Source organism: Carcharodon carcharias, chromosome 2, assembly GCF_017639515.1.
Source record: "Carcharodon carcharias isolate sCarCar2 chromosome 2, sCarCar2.pri, whole genome shotgun sequence".
Taxonomy (NCBI): Eukaryota; Metazoa; Chordata; class Chondrichthyes; order Lamniformes; family Lamnidae; genus Carcharodon; species Carcharodon carcharias.
In genome coordinates, this window is record NC_054468.1 from 32,841,125 (window position 1) to 32,858,344 (window position 17,220).

The following is a 17,220-nucleotide window of genomic DNA, read 5'->3' on the forward strand; positions in this document are numbered from 1 at the left end:
AATCGGCCCATCCACATAAAATGGTGGCATGCTCCTGCTCTGCCCCTGCCGACAGGGAGAAAATTCTCCCCCAAGGCACACATCTCGAAATTTATACATATTGAAAATTAGTTGTGACAGTTGTTTCAGGTTTCCCTCTGGGATTTGAACAGCTCAGCATTTACCAACAGTTGTGTCATCAAAGATGAGCGATAAGTGTTGGCCTAGCCAGCAATGCCCACATCCTGTAAATGAATCCAAAAAAAAAAAATATGCTCCTCATTGTGAGCATAAAGTCAGAAAATGGTTCCCCCTTTGCTCATGTCCTGAACTCGGTTTGATATTTCAAACTTCTGATTTAAAGATGAGCATTAGAAAATTAGGATTACTGTGAATCAGCTGCCCTGACCTCCACTCTTAATTCTCCAACTCCATGCTTATTGGGACTGCATTCCAATCATCTCATATCAGAACAAGAGCAATAGATCCATGTAATCAACAGTTCCTCAACCAACTGTTTCAGTGATTGGTGTGGCAGCACCCTGCCTCATTCAAAGGTCTGATTTGTTGGTACAACTAAGTTCCTTTCTTAGATTCTTGCTTTCCAGTTCCTGTATGGATCCATTTCTTGCAAAAGCCTTTGAATGATATTTAATGGAGGTGATAGGCTTCCCATCTGCTGGCTGGAAAACTGCTGAGAGGCCAATATCGCTTCTTTTAAGGAAAACCCACTGTATTAAGTGCCAATCAGGCAACTAACTGGGCAGTGGCAGGTCTGGGGTTGAGAACCCCGGGAGCTGAAAACCCGCCTTCTGAGAGCTGCCGGCCAATCAGAGGCTGGAAGCTCTATTGAACAACACTGCCACTGGTGAGGCGGTGGCTGCTGCCAATTTGAAACCCACCCAGGGCCTAATATTGTTGCTGGATCCCAGGCCACAGTTAAGTGATGGTAGGATGGATATCGTGGGAGCGGAGTTTGGCAGCAAAGGCAGGGGATTGGCTTTCAGCAGGCCACCTCTACCTGATGCCAAGTCCCTTCATGCCAGGTCCCTTTATCCAGCACTGAGTGCCTGACAACAAGTGACTGCTTGGAGCCCACAAGGAACCCTGGACAGGTTTCCTTTTGTGCACCCTGCTTGGCGAGCACACCCCCCTCTCACCCACTACTGGGTTAATACCACAGGCCTTCCTGCCACGGACTTAATCAGGTTGGAGGCAGAAAGGTGGCAGGGTCCCCACACGCCATCTGATTACATACCCCCTCACCACCCAATTCATCAAGGGGAAGGGCATTACATTCCACACTTTATTCTCTTAACATAAAATCTTCTAATCAGACTGTCTAAATCAATATTGCTTTAATTCCCACAATAAGCTGCTGCTCAGAACTTGCCATAACTCACTGGTTTCATTCAAAGTCCTGGTCAAATTTTGTCGGTATATTACCATATTCCTCTTGTACTCTCCATTTTGTTCCTCCATTCGTTCAACACTACTCATGGCTAACAAATTTCATGGGCTGGATCTTATTTCAATCAAAGCAGTGTTGTAATGCTGTATTGCAATTTCCTGTATTCTGCTTGCACAGTACCGATGTGGAGCCACTAAGGCAGTATTTTCCACTGTAACTCTTGACAATGAAGCAAAGTGTCAATGTCATCAAAATCACACCTGCAACCTCATTTGCCAGCACCCATTATGCACATGTGCACCATGATGTCACCATGGACTGCAACATCATTGCGTACCTCCATTGGTATAATATAATAACGCTAATGTACAATTTTGAAGGGGGCATGCAAATGCAAAGACATGGGGTTGTATGTACACATACCTGGGAAGGTGTCAGGACACCTTGAGAAGGCTGTCATAAAGACATGTGGATTATAAAGCCTGGACTACAAAAGCAAGGAAGTTATATTTAACCTTAATAATTCACTGGTTAAAGTCACAGATGGAGTATGGTGTTCAATTCTGGGCACCACACTTTAGAAAGGATGTCAAAGCTTTAGAAAGGGTGCAAAAGAGATTTACTGGAATGGTATGAGGAATGAGAGACTTAAATTAAGTGGGGAGACTGGAGCTGGAAAGTTCTCCTTAGGGTAAGAGGAGGTTTGCTAGGATGTTTAAAATCATGAACGGCTTGATAGATTATGTAAGGAGAAACTGTTTTGAGTGCCAGAGGGGTTGATAACTGAGAACGCAGATTTAAGGTGGGAGGTAAAATACTAGAGGTGATGTGAGGAAACATTGTTTTAAGCAGTGAGTTGTTGTGATCTGGAATGCATTGCCTGAAAGGGAGCAGATTCAAATTGTAACTTTCAAAAGAGAATTGGATAAATACTTGAAGGGAAAAAAATTACAGAGCCACGGGCACAAAGCTGGGAAGAGAGATTAATTGGATAGCTGAACAGTCTCCTTCTGTGCTGTATTATTCTATGATTTAAACAATGAATCACCATAAGATAGAAAAACAGCAGAGATTTGGTGCAACCAGATCCCTATCATTTGCTGCTGGGTTCCACAAGTCTCCCACTGGAATTATGGCTGTTACTGAAGGTAAAGTCTACAAAGTGTATCATAATTGTTAATTTAGCAGAGTATAACTATCCAGAAGATTAAAATAGATGATAAGAGCCATCATCTATTGATGATATTTTTCAGTCCTAAAGAAAATAATGACCATGGGCAACTCATTGCAGGGGCCCCAGAAGTTTAATTTTTTGAAAATGTAAGATTAGTCAGACTGATTGGGAGCATTATATGCTGCAGTTGCAAAGCTGAAATATTGGCAATGGTTCCTACCAATTGCCACTCTTTTTCCTCTTTATCTCACAAGATATCCATGAACTCTAGTATCAAGGTCCATTGAGCAGCACAAATTTCAGCAGATCTGAGAAAAATACAGCATACATACAAACATACGAACTAAGAGCTGGAGGAGGCCATTTGGCCCATAATATCATAGCTGATCTGATTGTAACTTCAACCCCACCTTCCTGCCTACTCCCGATAACCTTTCAGCCCTTCTTATCAAGAATCTATCTACAGCTGCCCTAAAAATATTCAAGGACTCTACTTACACCACCTTTTGAGGAAGAGAGTTCCAAAGGCTCTCAACCCTCAGAGAAAAAAATTCTCCTCATATCTGTCCTAAATGGGCGACCTCTTATTTTTAAACAGTGGCCTCTATTACTAGAGTCTCCCACAAGAGGAAACATCTCCCCACATTGACCCTTATAAAATAAAGTGTGCTGGAAAAGCCTGGAAAAGTGGCAGAGACTGAAAGTGTAGTGAACTGATATAGAGACAGGTAAGCATAGAATGCACCAAAAGTTACAGAGAGCTGTTTCTCCAGCCAGCTCCCTAGCTGGCAGATGTCTTCAATTATATTCTGGAGCTGAGCAGATTATTGTCAGACTATAATTTGAATGGAGATGTGAGAACCATGATTTGTAAGGACCATTCACAGCACTCGCTGCATTAGGAACATACGCTTAACATCCAATGCTGTTAAGCAGGAGTTCACTCTTCCCCTCCCAAGTCTTCACAAATATGAGGCAATTGGCTTGGATTTTGCTGTAATAATAACCATTATTGCTTATTAAATTTGCAGCACCTTCTGGCACTGTTAAAAGCGGAAATCCATGGGTTGCTGTCAGAGATAGCCAGCTTTTCCATAGACTGTATTGTTGTAGTCTTTGCCAATAGACTCCACAATGCAACACGTGAATTATTGTCCTTGTCCACTAATTCCACACTGAAAATGACCAAAAATGTTAAGACTGATGCAATCAGCTGTAAGTCTGTTTTTAACAGCAAGCAATCTCTGAAAAAAATAAAGTTTACAAATGTACAATCGCATTTCCTCAGTAGAAAATTAATGTCCAAGATTTTAAGATTTTTTAAAACCTTTTCTGTCTCTCTCTTTTATCTCTCTCCCTTAATCCCATCTGTATTTCCCTATCTTTAAATCTTATTTATACTTCCTACTTTATACTTTCTGGTTTAGATGCTTTGTGGCTCAGTGAGGATTCCTCAATCTGATTGGTTGATGTACCTACCTTTTATGTTTTTGGTTATCAGATTCACTTTATCCAGCGAACATGAGCTGCACCCTCAATTCTAACACATTAGTTGGTGCTTGAAACAATATAGGCAGAGAGACTGATTATCTGAACAAACACTGGAAGTTCATTGAAACGAAGAACAGAGGATGAACACCAACTGTGCTTCTTCAATCAACTCAAGCTTTAGACTTAGCAGTTACCCAAGAAGCCCATGCTGTGCAGCGATTGGTCAATACAGTCACATGGCCAACTAAATAGATTTTCTTAAAGGTACATAGCACTTCACTTTACTACATACCTCCCCCTTTACTTGAAAGTACAATTGACAAGCTTCACAACATCCCAATTATTTACATGAATAACTATTTACAAGTCAAGTCTCTCAGAGGCTTCTGAAACAAAAATAAAAATAGCTGGAAAAACTCAGCAGGTCTGACAGCATCTGCGGAGAGGAATACAGTTTATGTTTCGAGTCCGTATGACTCTTCATCAGAACTAAGTCAAGTCTCTCAGAGGCTTCCTTGAACGTGTCGAGCGTTGTAGCTCAACGACCTCGGCTGGTTTTCTGAGAACCCCCTTCTCCGGGGTCAACTGTCCACCAGGGTCTTCGTTGGAAGTGGGCAAGTTTGTGTCTTCAACCCTCTTGGGTCCAACAGGCCCCACCGGTACTTCCAAATCATGTGACATTTCTCCCATGTGTAGTGCAGACTCAAATGCAAATGATGATGGCGTTCCTTCTTTTGGGATTGTCTCTCTTCTCTGGAGATAGTCCACGTGTTGTCTAATTATTAGGCCATTTACCGACACATTATAGGAGAGAGGTCCTGTCATGGCACTCACTTCACCTAATAGCCAATTGGGCCCATCTCCAAAGTTCTTTGTGAGAACTGTGTCTCCTACTGTGAAATTTCTTTCATGATTATAGCCATCATGTCTTGCCTTCTGGGTCTCTTGGCTTCTCTCCACCCTTCCCCCTAAACTCAGCCTGATAAGAGTTAAGACTAGTGCAGAGAAGTCTCTTCATTAGTGATTCATTGGGGGCAGTAGAGGTGGTCATCTGGGAGGCATGCAGGAATCGTGACAATCTAGTGCTGATGAAAACCCTGTCCAGCTTTTTCATTCCGGGCTTAAAAATTTGGATCGCCCGCTCAGCCGAAGAGCCTGGTGGACAGTTGACCCCTGAGAAGGGGGTCTCAGAAGCCAAATCATTAGAGGTGGGGTGGTAAGGTGAGACTTTGATATGGGTTATTCCGTTGAGGATCGTAAACCTGTGGAGCTCCCCACTGGTAAATGCAGCACCATTGTCTGACTCAAGTACCTCTGGTAACTCGTGTACTGCAAAAACCTGTTGCAAACAGTCTATGGTGGCAGCAGATGTGGGTGACCAGACTTCTTAGACATCTATCCACTTGAAGTGGGCATCTATTAGTAAAAGGAAGATTGTGTCCAAGAAGGGCACGGCGTGGTTGACATGGAGGTGCCCCCATGACCACCCAGCCATTCCCTGGGGTGCAGTGGAGCTAAGGGGGTGGTAGCTTTTGTACCTGTTGATATTGAAGACAACTTTTGATTAGGGTTTCAATGTGCACGTCCATCCTTGGCCACCACAACCAGCTGCGTACGAGCATCTTCATCCTACTAATGCCAGGGTGAGTGCAATGTAATTCGGCATGATAACCCTTGCTCCCCAGAGCAATATGCCGTCCTGGCAGGTGACCTCATATCTATGTTTGAAATAGGGCTACATGTCATCAGACTTTGGCTCACCTGACCATCCTTTTAATATCAGCTCCCGGATGTGAGATAAATATGGATCTTGGCTTGTCCACTCACAGATTTGTTTGACCTGGACAGGGGAGGAATCCAAAAAATTTAGTATGAAGGCAAATTCCTGGGGAATTGGAACCTTCATGTTATTATCTGGCAAGGGCAGCAGCTCAGTGCATCAGCATTTGTGATCTGGCTTCCTGATTGGTGAATAAAAGTGCTTTCGTAAGCAGCCAATACCAGTGCCCACCTCAGGATGCAAGCAGATGTGATGGCGGGGTATTGTCTTATCTTCTCCAAATAATCCCAGCAGAGGCATGTGGTCGGATAAAATGTGAAAATGGCGACCGTGGAGGCATTGATGGAATTTCCGAACACCAAACACAACAGACAAACCCTCCTCCTCAATTTGAGAATATCATCGCTCTGCAGCACTGAGCATGCAAGACGTATAACCAGTGGGTCGTTCGGAGCCATCTGCCATCCGATGTGAAAGTACAGCCCCTACTCCATAAGGGGATGTGTCGCAAGTTAAAACCAATTCTTTCTTTGGGTCCAAAGTGGACCAGCAGGGCCAATGATCTTAACAATTGCTTTACTTTCAGAAATGCATCCTGGTGTGGAGCTTGCCAAATCCATTTATTTATTTTTAAGCAATGCGTTTAACGGAGCAAGTATGGTTGATAAATTTGGGAGAAATCGCCCATAGTAGTTTATCATGCCTAAGGCAGCCTTTAGTTCTGTAGTGTTTCTTGGTGCAGGTGCCTCCCGAATAGCCTTGACCTTTTCTTCCCCGGGATGTAGGCCCTGCATGTCAAACTTATGGCCCAAGTAAACTACCTCTTTGGCTTGGAAAAGACATTTTTCTCACTTCAAGGACACCCCCCACTTGTGAGAAGCATTTTAGCACCTCCTCCAAATTAGCTAAGTGCTCTTTGTAAGTTCGTCCAGTAACTAAGACATCATCCAGATAACTGACGACATGGGACAGTCCCTGAAGCAGAGTTTCCATGGAACGCTGGAAAATAGCACATGACAATGAGACCTCAAAGGGTTGACAAGTATATTGATACAATCCTCGATGTGTATTGATGGTCACAAGTTCCCTAGAGCCTTCTTCCAACTCTACCTGCCGGTAGGCATGGCTCATGTCAAGTTTTGAATATGTGATGCTCCCTGCCAATTTTGAATATAATTCGTAAATCTACAGTATTAGGTGTCTATCAAATTTGGCCACTCTGTTTACAGTTAACTTACAGGCACTGCATAAGCGAATACTTTGGGCTGGCTTCACTACAGGTATTATGGCTGGTGCCGCCCACTTGGAAAATTGCACCGGTTGTAAGATTCACAACTTTTCCAGCCTGTTTACCTCAGTCTCGACCCTGTACCATAGAGCATAAGGGACTGTCTGGCTCTGATAAATCTGGGGGTTGTGTTAGGGTCTACATGGATTTTGGCTTGTAGCTCACGAATTCTAGCTCATCACTGAAAATAGAAGCGTACTTTTGTGACAATTACTGTAGGTTTCTTGTGCTGATTTGAAAAATCTAGGCCCATTGCAATTTAATCTTTTTGAGCCAGTTGCAACCAATTAAACTGGGGCCTACCCCAGCAACTACTATAAGGGATAAATTTGCAAACTGATCCCCATACTGCACCAGAGCTTTGAAAAACCCCTTTCACTCTTGTTTCTTTGTCTGTATATGTTTTTAATTTAGTGTCCGATTCTTCCAAACTTAAAGGATGGATTCCTTTATTCAAGCGTCTGAAAGTATGTTCTCCTACAGCAGACATTGATGCCCCAGTATCAACCTCCATCTTGATTGTTCATTGATTCTAATGACCACCTGGATTGGGTCAGTTCTCCCCACTTTCAGGTTGCATAATGAATAGATGTCAGATTCTGTTTCCTCTGGTTCTTCAACGAGACAGATTTCGTGATTTCTACCTTTGTTTTCAAAATGCTGTCTCAGCCTATCTTGACAGCGCTGCATTAAGTGACCATTTCAGTGACGGAAAAAGCATTTGATATTTCTGAACTGTTGATTGCTTGCAGGCTGCCTGGATGCATTTCTCTCATTAATGTCATGGGCTTTCACTGTAGTACTATTATTCTTCAATGGTCTGTTCATAGTGGGCGTTCCCTGCGTTTCTCTGAAGTCCGACGCTTTTGCATCGTTTGTTACAGGACCATCCCGTCCTACAAGATGGACGGCGCCATATTCTGTATCTTTTATTGCCTCCGAGTCTCTAACAGCGCTCTCCATGGCTGTTGCCAATTATAATGCCTTACTGAAGACTAGGTCAGTTTCAGATAGCAATTGCTTTTGAATAGCATTATCCCCAATTCCCCCGATTCCGCATATCATTCGTCTCTCAACATGTCATTCGTTGAAGTTCTGAACTCTCAATATTCTGTTAATTCCTTTAAAGCCGCTACATAGCCAGTGATTGTCTCTCCTGGAAGCCTATTCCTTGAATTGAATTTAAAACGCTGCATAGTGACTGAGGGCTTTGGCTTCAGGTGTTGTTTATTTTTTACACACAGTATTTACTAACTCATCGGAAGTCTTTGAATCAGGGGTGTTAGGTGACGTGAGGCTGCGGATCAGCTACCTATGTTTTGCTCCCGCATGTGGACAAAAGAATCGCCCTCTTCTTGTCCTCCCCATGATGTTGTTAGCGGTAAATAAGAACACTAGGCATTCAACGTAATGAGACCAGCCGTCAGAAATGGGGTTGAATGGTTCAAGATGCCCAAACCGCAGCATACTCGATGACTAAGGAGACTGCACTTTCAAGGCTTTCAAGGTAGTGGCGAAATAACGTAGCTGCCTTACTGCGGCTTTCTTGATTGCCGTCAATTGATCTGGTTTATCCTCATCGCCAGTTTTATGTTTTTGGTTATCAGATTCACTTTGTCCAGCGAACGCAAGCTGAGCCCTTGATATTAATACATTAGTTAGTGCTTGAAACAATATAGGCAGAGAGACTGATTAACTGAACAAACACTGATGGTTTATTGGGACTAAGAACAGAGCACTGACACCATGTATGCTTCTTCAATCACCTCCAGCTCTAGACTTCCCAGTTACTCAAGAAGCCCATGCTGTGCAGCAATTGGTCAATACAGTCACATGGTCAAAACTCCACTTTACTTCAAATCTTTGTTAGCAGCTATCAGAAAGGTGAGCAGCCAGCGCCATCATTGCTGAGTGCGAATTCTGGGCCATTGAGTTGGGACACAATACTGCACAATTTGTGCCGAAGGCTTCAGAGTTGGCACATCACCCTCATTACCCATTTCTGCAACAAACAGTGACATTAAAGCCTTTTTCTCCAATTTATGCTTACTGGAATTGGTTTTAATGTTTTAAGGAATGTTTTCACCGGCTTTATTAACTCATTCATATTTGCAATGATGTCGATATTCTCAGTTTATCTTCTTTATTGTGACATTACTATTGAATGCTGTCTTTCTTTTTTCAACAGCAGTTTTATAATTTTGCTGAAGTCTCAGTCAAATTGCTCAACAAAATAGCTGCGTACCTATTAACTTTAAATAAAGGTTGATGATTTCCAGCAAGAAGCTTCTGGAACTTTCTACCACACCTTGCATTGCATGCTCTGTTGGAAGTTGAAATATATTATGAGTTGGATTTTATACAGCTCATCAATATGGGAACAATGAGAGCTGAGCCCATTTAATCATGGGAGAGGGCACTTTGTCAGTGTCCTGGCAGCAGGAAAACCTCTGCCTATTAAGTCAGTGGGCGGAATGGATTGATGTGGGATATATGGTCGCCAGGGCAGGATGTCAATTAGACTAATTAATGAGCCAATTGACATCCTTTTTCCTCGAGTCCAAGGGTTAGTCTACTGAAGCCTCACTCAGGGTCATGAGGACTCGAAATGTCAACTCTTTTCTTCTCCGCCGATGCTGCCAGATCTGCTGAGTTTTTCCAGAGGGATAATGACAGCAGAAAACTCTCAGCACAAGTGCCTACAATACTGTAAGTCTACGAAAAGGACGGATGACTGGCTTCGCTGGTTCCACCTAATTAAAAATAAATTTTGTAAGTCTACGTTGCGAGTTGAGAGTGGCGATGGCTGATGAGAAAAAGGCAACAGGAGCGGCCAAGAAGGGCATGAAAAAAATCATCAAGAACGGCAAGAAGAGGAAGAGATCCAGGAAGGAGAGCTACTCCATCTACATCTACAAGGTGATGAAGCAGGTCCAGCCGGATGCCGGCATCGCCTCCAAGGCCATGAGCATCATGATCTCCTTCGTCAAGGACATCTTCGAGCGCATCACCGGCGAGGCTTCCCACCTGGCCTACTACAACAAGCGCAGCACCATCAGCTCCCGGGAGATCCAGACCGCTGTGCGCCTGCTTCTGCCCGGGGAGCTGGCCAAGCACGCCGTGTCGGAGGGCACCAAGGCAGTGACCAAGTACACCAGCTCCAAGTAGAAACACGGACAATGCACTGAGAAATAAGTAACTTAGTGGTGCTTCAGGGATTAAATGGAGGCCGTATAGGCCTCCTGAGCCCTTGGAAGGCTGCCTGGCAAAACCTGTTGGGTTTGCCAGTGACCTCCTGAGGGTGGGAGTGTCCATCATTATCAGGCACTCTGGGCTCAATTGAGGGACCTGGCATTGGGCAAGGGGGTTGGAAGCTGAAAACCACCTACCTGCCCTTGTCTCTGATGCCCTTCACCCCTCCAGTGAACCCCATCCTACGTCGCCCATCTGACCTTCAATCACCTGTGGCCTGGGATCCCTCTGTTATCCTGGGCCTTGGGTTGGTGCATTGCTGACAGCAGCCACTGCTCCCTCTGGTGGCACAAGGAGATGCTGGCCTCCAAGCGGCTGGCAGCTCTCAGTAGGCGGGACTTCTGCCACCAGGGTCCTCAATCGCGGGGAAGGCCTGACAGTGGCCAATTAAGTGCCTGAGGGACACTTGATCCCATAAGGCTCCTCCACGGAATTGATCAGGTTTCCCTGCCAGTTCTCCAACTGGTGAGCGAGGCCCCCATGAGCCCACTAAAATCCCGGTCTATGTGGCTTGTGTACTCATTTAAATATCATAAAATTGCCACAATGCACCAATTTAGCTTTACTGTTCCACCTACTTAATTACAGCGTTCAAAAAAATGGATGTTACTCAATTCCCTCAGTGTGTAGAACAAAGGCATCATTGCAGGTAGGCTGGAGTGTCAGTAAAAAGTGCAACCAGTCAAATTCTGATCAAACTGCAATATTGGATTTTAAGTTAACAAAAAAAAATCAAATATTTGCTACATCAAGTCTCACCGCATGGCCTTGTCCTACGTGCAATTTATTCCCATTAATGAATTTCTACACTGTTCATTTCTGTGCATTTAGGTTCAACTGAGAACCTATTCTAAATGCCTGTCCAAATATACTTATGTCTGATACAGCCAAATGTTTTTTTAACCTTTTGCCATGGTGAGCCACATGCAAGTGGAATCATAATTAAGCGACACATGTATCTCTAAAAGTATTTTTTTATCATTTGCAGTCCTGGGACAATTCCGATAAACAAGATCACAAAAGGAGTATGGATGGTATATTGTGGGGTATTGGCATTGTAGAACTCACCTCTTTGGAATACCAAGAAATTTAACATGATCCAGACAAATATTGACTTGAAAGGGAGACAGAGTCCACATGACTCTTTGTAGCTCCTAGCTTCTCTCAAGTCTACCTCAAAGTCTACTTGCAACCAGACTGGTCCAAAATACTTAGTTCACAATAGTTTTAAACTTTGAATGCAGAATAATTATATGCAACTGGCTTTAATTCCATACTTTGTGTCACGTGCCTGATCACTTCTCATGTAAATTAAATGCTGATCTTAGCAATTTATTTCAATCAGTCAATTATACTGTTTCTGAACGAGTGGAAGCCACTGCTGAATTTGCTAGCTGAAACCTGCTTGTTCTGTGTTTTTTTAAAAAACTTATTCTGTCATGGAATGTGTGCTTTGCCGGCTCAACCAGTATCTATTGCCCATCCCAAATTGCTCTTGAGAAGATGGTGGTGAGCTGCCTTCTTGAACCGCTGCAGTCTATGTGGTGCAGGTACACCCACAGTGCAGTTTGGAAGGGAGTTCCAGGATTTTGACCGAGCAACAGTGAAGGGACGATAATATATTTCCAAGTCAGGAGTGGCTTGGAGGGGAACTTGCAGGTGATGGTGTTCTCATACATCTGCTGCCCTTGACCTTCTAGGTGGTAGGGGTCACAGGTTTGGAAGATGCTGTTGAATGAACCTTGGTCAGTTACTGCAGTGCATCTTGTAAGTGATACAGTGCATCAGTGGTGGAAGGAGTGAATGTTTTAGGTGGTAGATGGGGTGCCAATCAAGTGACTGCTTTGTCCTCAATGGTGTCGAGCTTCTCGAGTGTTCTTGGAGTTCACTCATCAAGGCAAGTGCAGAGTATTTGTCATGAAGCTATTAATGTATGTAATATTTTTGGAAAATATTTTTATTTTAAAATAGAGGTTTAATCTGTGGGTGTATCTTAATTGGATTAAAGCCAGTTAGTCTGGGTGTTTTGATGTGTACTAATTTTGATATGTAAGCGAGATAGTGTGTATCTGCATTTTTTGAATAGAGTATTCAAGAAGTGGGGTGAAAACTGATACCTATCTAGCAGATACAAAGCAATATGTTTAGATTACTAATAAAATTGGTACTATGAAAGGGGTTGTATCATTAGAGGGGTTTAGTTTAGAGGCTGTTGATACAATGAGAATTAACATTCAACGGGCAGTGGTAGGTATAACTTCAGCAATTTTGGGGTGTGCAGAGCAGAGGCAATGTGAGACAAAAGGCAGCTGTAAGCCTCCAACTGGCTCCACGGGAACCAAAGTGAAAATAACCTCATTTTGAATTCGTAAAGTGAAAATGCTTTGCCTGGTGTCTGTGCTAAGTCTATGGATTGTTGTTGCCTTAATGGAGATTAGTTTGAGAATTTATTAAAAATGATGATAGTAGTAATTTGTAGCCATGTTATATATATTCTAACCTGTTTAAATTAATAAAATGTTTCATTTAGTTTAATGTAAAACCTCGAGAACTGGGGGTCTGATTCCTGAAATTAGAGTCACATCTCAAACATAACATTTAAAATTATTGGTTATGACATTTGTTTAAAGTTTCCCTCTGGGATTTTTAAATAACTCAGCTGTACAAACTGCATCAGTCATAACAGTATTCCAGCACATTCCCGATTTGTGCCTTGGAGATGGTGGACAAGCTTTGGGGAGTCAGGAGGTGAGTTACTCACCACAGAATTCCCAACCTCTGACCTGTTCTTGTAGCCACAGTATTTATATTCAGTTTCTGGCCAATAGTAATGGCCTGGATGTTGATAGTTTGGGATTTAGTGATGGTAATGCCATTGAATGTCAAGGTAAGATAGTTAGTTTCTCACTTGTTGGAGATGGTCATTGCTTGGCACTTATGTGGCATGAATGTTACTTGCCACTTATAAGCCCAACCTGAATGTTGTTCAGGTCTTGCCTGCAAATGAACACCACCTGCTTTAGTATTTGAGGAGTCATGAATGGTGCTGAACATTGTGCAATCATCAGTGAACATCCCACTTCTGACCTTATGATGGAGGGAAGGTCATTGATGAAGCAGCTGAAAGTGGTTGGGTCCAGGACACTATCCTGAGGAACTCCTGCACTGAATTCCTGATGTCAGCTGTCAGCAATGCAGTGTTGTGCAGAGAGCTGTTACCTTTAAGTCATAAATTGCCCTCGAGCACAATAACCCATCATCTGATTCCAATATTAAAGACACTTTAAAGTTGGTAGGACAAGCCGGACAGGGCTATTGAAAAGCATTTGGGAACCTTGATTTTATAAATAGAAGCATTGCAGTAAGGAAGTTATGCTAAACTTTTATAAATCATTGGCTAGGCTTCAGCTGGAGCATTGCATTCAATTCTGGGCATTAAAAAGAAAGAAAGACTTGCACTAATGTAGCACTCTTCATGACCACTGGATGTCTCGAAGTGCTTTACAGTCAATGAATTACTTTCGAAGTGTAGTCATTGTAGTAATATAGGAATTTGGTAACTAATTTGCACACAGCAAACTCTCACAACTATGTGATAATAACTAGATAACCTGTTTTTCTGCTGTCGGCTGAGGGATAAATATTGGCCAGTTAGGAAAGATGTCAATAGAAGAGGCACAGTAGGTTTACGCTACCAGGAATGAGGGACTTCTGTTATGTGGAGAGACTAGTGGGGAATGTTTCCCCTGTGTCAGCTGTGGCTAAGTTGGTAGCACACTTCCCTGTCAGTCCGAGGTTCTGGGTTCAGGTTCAGGCTGAGGAAGTGTTGCACTGTTGGGCGTGTTGTCTTTCTGATGAGGATTTAAACTGAGGCCCTGTCTGCCCTCTCACATGAATGTAAAAGATCCCATGACACTAGCTCAAAGTAGGGGAATGATCCGGTATCTTGGTCAATATCTATTCCTCAACCAACAACATGAAAAACAGATAATGCAGTTATTTGTGGAAGGTCACTGTATTCAAATGAACTGCAGCATTTCCTATATCACAACTCTACGGCCTGAATTTTGAGGATGGCAAGTTCTTGTTTCCTGCCATCCGAAGAGTTGGTAGGGAAAACATCCCCACCAACTCCAACTGACCCGCAGCCAATGGACACCCAACAAGCATCAATTGGCTGCAGACAGGACTTCCACCCCCACTCGGGAAAAAATCCTGCCTTAGAGAGTTGCCGGCCAATTTGATTGGCAGGTAGCTCTCCAGTCCCTGCAGCAACACAAATTGCACTGGATAGAAAATCAAGTTCAAGAAGATGTCAGAGACAAATTTGGGAACCAGAGACCCAGTAAGTTCAGGGGGTTCCAGGGTGGGGAGGGTAGGGAATGCCCTGCTGGGGGAATGGTGGTACAATCGGAGTCATTGGAGAGAGGCCGGGGGTTGGGTGGGGGTGGGGGGAGGTGGGGGAAGGAGGTCTGGAGGCCACCGGACCTTAAAGGGGGGGTGCCCCAACTTCAGAAGGGGGCCTCTGTCAGAGGAACCTTCCCCACTCCACTTCCCACTCGGGATGTAACTTCGATGTATTTTAGTCTTCCCCAATGAAGGTTCAATCTTCCCGCCAGCTTAAAAATTGAGGCTGGGTGGGAAATGGCCCCTAAGGGCCTCAACTGGGTCAAAGGCAGGCTTGCCACACCATCATAAAATCGTTGTGCGGTCGGGGGCGGGCGGGCGGGAACCTGAAGGGAATCCTTTCGCTTCAATTTGACTCCCGTCCCCGCCTAAAAATCCACCAGTGGTTGGGCGTAAAATTCTGGCTTACATTTCAAAAGCACTTCATTGTTTGTAAAGCACTTTGGAACATTCTGTGGTTGGGAAAGGTGTTCTATAAATGCAAGCTTTTCTTTCTTTTCCGTCGAGAAGAAATGTTTAATGTGAACTATAATTTGCATGTTCAAAATTATGAATAGTTTTGATAGAATGGAGATACCACTGGGTGGAGGGTCAGTAACCAGACAACCCAGAAGGCATTTGATAAGGTGCCACATCAAAGGTTATTGCAGAAAGTAAAAGCTCATGGTGTAGGGGTTACATATTGACATGGATAGAAGACTGGCTAGCTAACAGGAAGCAGGGAGTTGTGATAAATGGGTCTTTTTCTGGTTGGCAGGATGGAACAAGTGGTGTGCCACAGGGATCAGTGCTGGGGCCTCAACTTTTTACAATTTATATAAATGACTTGGATTAAGGGACCGAAGGAATAGTGGCTAAATTTGCTGACGACACAAAGATAGGTAGGAAAGTAAATTATGAAGAGGACATAAGGTGGCTACAAAGTGACATATATAGGTTAAGTGAGAGAGCAAAGATTTGGCAAATGGGGTATAATGAGGGCAAATGTGAAATCATTAATTTTGGCAGAAAGAATAAAGAAGCTTATCATCTAAATGGTGAGAGATTGCAGAACTCTGAGATTCCGAGGGATCTGTATGTCCTAGGGCGTGAATCACAAAAGGTTAGAATGCAGGTACATTAGGTAATTAGGAAAGCTAATAGAATGTTTTAATTTATTGTGAGAGGAATTGATTACAAAAGTAGGGAGATTATGCTCCAGTTGCACAGGGCACTGGTGAGACTACATCTGGAGTATTGTGTACAGTACTGGTCTCCTTATTGAAAGATAGAAGTAAATGCGCTTGAAGCAGTTCAGAGAAGGTTTACTGGACTAATACCAAGAATGGGCGGGTTGTCTTATGAGGAAAGGTTGGACAGGTTAGGCTTGTATCCACTGGAATTTAGAAGAGTAAGAGATGATTTAATTGAAACCTATAAGATCCTGAGGGGTCTTGACAGGGTGGATGTGTGGAGAAGTTGTTTCCTCTAGTGGGGGAATCTAGAACTAGGGGTCACTGTTTAAAAATAAGGGGTCACTTATTTAAGACAGAGATAAGGAGAATTTTTTTCTCTCAGAGGGTTGAGAGTCTTTGGGACTCTTCCTCAAAAGGCGATGGAAGCAGAGTCTTTAAATATTTTTAAGGCAGAGCTAGATAGATTCTAGATGAACAAGAGGGTGAAAGGTTATCAGGGTAGGCAGGCAAGTGGAGTTGAGGTTACATTCAGATCAGCCATGATTTTATTGAATGGCAGAGCAGGCTCGAAGGGCCGAGTGGCCTACTCCTGCCCCTAATTCATGTGTACGTATAACTGAAAATATTTGGCAAAAGAACCATAGGGGAAATTAGGAGAATTTTCTTTTCATGCAATAAATTGTTATGCTTTGGAAGGCACTGCCTGAAAGGGTTGTGGAAGCAGATTCAAAAGTAATATTTTCAAAATGGAATTGAATATCTGCTTGAAAAGGAAACATTTGCAGTGTTAAGGGGAAACCTCAGGGGGCTGTTCTTTCAAAGAGCCAACACAGGTTACAATGGACTGAATGATCTCCTTCTTTGCCATATGATAATGACTCTATACATGTGATGAGCTATTGTAAAATGGAAAAAGTTGGAAACATTTAGGCCCTGATTTTCCTTCCCAGGTCATTGAGAGTTTGCATGGCTTGGTGAACCCAATCTTTAAAAATGTATGCCTGCTGCTCAGATTTTCAGCCGGGGGAGCGGGGGGGGGGGGGGGGGGGGTGCATTGGTGGTGGGGATGGGCTGAAATAGGGTCGGGGCAGCGATACTGGAAAATATGCAGAGGCTTCCAAGTGCTGAGGCGGGCTGGGCACAAGGCCTGCCTCTTTGTTCCAGCATGATGTTTAAATGAATTTTTAAAAATAAGACAATAAAACATCTTTCTAGCCTTCACCCCCTACACACACGCCTTATGTCCATGCCAACCCATGTCAC

At 43.4% G+C, this 17,220-nt stretch overlaps 1 protein-coding gene across 1 annotated transcript in view; it reads right to left on the reverse strand.

The window, feature by feature from the left end:
* LOC121287201 (SPHK1 interactor, AKAP domain containing) overlaps positions 1-17,220 on the reverse strand; it is a 145,239-nt gene that overhangs the window by 101,414 nt on the left and 26,605 nt on the right. The window lies entirely within an intron of this gene.